Here is a 2,126-nt window from a genome sequence, read left to right as displayed (position 1 = left end):
CGCGGTAAGTACATCGTCGAGAGAGCGTGTTGAGCTCCGGAAACGACTGAACCGAAGAGTCGGGAGCTGTGCTCGTGTGTCGTCGAATGCATCGCGAGTTGTAGCGTGGAGAGTCTCGAAAGAACGTGGAGTTCCGAGAACGAGCAGAGTCGGGAGCTGTACTCCGGAAAACAGAGTCGGGTGCTTTGCAGGAAGCTGCCTCAACCGTTATGGCCTGATAACGTGAAGGCTGTGTCGCTGATCGTGTCAGCGTGTTTATAGTCGTTCCTTGACGACTGTAAAACGTGTTCTGATAATACTGACAAATAAAGTGTGTTTCGATACTTCATCAAGTGTCTTCGTTATTCACTCCAAATCTACGAACCCTGTACGAACGTGAAGGAAGAAAATAACGTAACAACTGGTATCAGAAAAGAAGAGTAAAAAACGCAACAATATTATGAAGTAAGCAAGCATAAAAATAAAGCTAAAGATTTTTTTTTTAAATCTTTATCAAAATGCAGAAATAAAAAGAAGTGGTAGACAATAATTTTATTTAAGAAATTTTACGAAAATGTTTCGGTGTACGATTACTTTTGTTGCGTGTTTTATCTATGCTTCCTTACATTTTCAATTTTAGAAAAAGAAAATAAGTCAGTATAAAAAATTACAAAGTTTGGTTTTATTCGCAAGAGCTCAAACTTTGCTGTTTGAAATTGAGTGAAATGAAATAGAAATCTATAAAATGTGTTTGAATAGTATAGTTTACCATGACGTCGTTAAAATTATGTTTAATTTAGAAAACAGATGCGCAATATTATATATTACATGATGCGAATTTTTTTAAACAATTTAAAAGGAACTTCTTGAAAACGTACATTGTACATTTGTTAACAATTCTCGTACATAAAGGATCCCCTATATAGATGCACACCTACGTCTTGAAAAACTTTTTTTTTTAATTATTTAACAAAAATAATGATTTATAATAATAATTAAAACTTCCTTCAAGTTTCCACTTGGCTTTAATTTGTAATTAAATAATATTCTAAAAAACTTTTCTACTGTTTTTGCCATTTTTAACAGCTTGTTTTTGAAGTTGTATAGAACTAGTTTTCGAACTATGAACTGCGCCAATGCTTAACTTGAAAATGTTTTATATGTAATATGATTTGGCAATCGAATCGACTCGAACCATATATTCCGCGAATATCGCGCATAAAGGCACATAACGTAAATGCAGTCATGATAAGTGATTTGTCAATTTAGCTCCTAATTTTTATATATTCTATTTTATGAATTTATTTATTTATTTATTGAATCATTTTTTTAACTTTTGAAACCTTAATGATAAATTTTTCGAGATGCGAGATTTCAATACGAAGTATGAATTCTTTTTCTTCTTCATAGCTTAGTAATTACTTCTTCCACTCCACCTACGAAAATATATCAACATTCTAATATAAATAAACACTAAGTTTCCTTTGAAGAGTTTAAATATTTTTTATAGGAGCGTGTAAGCGATCTTTTGAGCTCGTTATGCAAGAATGCATATTTAATAACTCAAAAAGAAAAAAATTATATCAAATAATAAATTATAAACTTTAATTATAAACTAAAAAATTGTCAATTTAGCTCGTAATTTTTATGTATTCTATTTTATGAATTTATTTATTTATTTATTTATTTATTAAATAATTTTTTTTAGCTTTTGAAACCTTAATGATAAATTTTTCGAGATGCTAGATTTCAATAAAGTATTCAATTTGTAATTTATTATTTGATATTAATTTTTCCTTTTTGAGTTATCAAATATGCATTAATGCATAAGGAGCCCAAAAGATATATATCGCATACACGCGCCTATAAAAAATATTTAAACTCTTCAAACGAAACTTGTGTTTATTTATGTTAGAATGTTGATATATTTTCGTAGGTGGAGTGAAAGAAGCAACTACTAAGATATGAAAAAAAGAAAAACAATTACCATGCGAATATCTTACGCAATTCTGCGATGTTATGAACAACTTTGGCGATGATTTCTCCCGCCTTATCCGTCATCCCCCCCCCGCAGCAAGAAGGTTTGCCAATGATTCCCCTCAGCTGGCAACCATCCAAGCTTGTTGTTTGTTCTTACAGTCACGTAA

This window comes from Stegodyphus dumicola, chromosome 4, assembly GCF_044657685.1.
Source record: "Stegodyphus dumicola isolate Sdum_Otavi_A_Nest chromosome 4, ASM4465768v1".
Taxonomy (NCBI): Eukaryota; Metazoa; Arthropoda; class Arachnida; order Araneae; family Eresidae; genus Stegodyphus; species Stegodyphus dumicola.
This window is presented reverse-complemented; position numbering follows the sequence as displayed.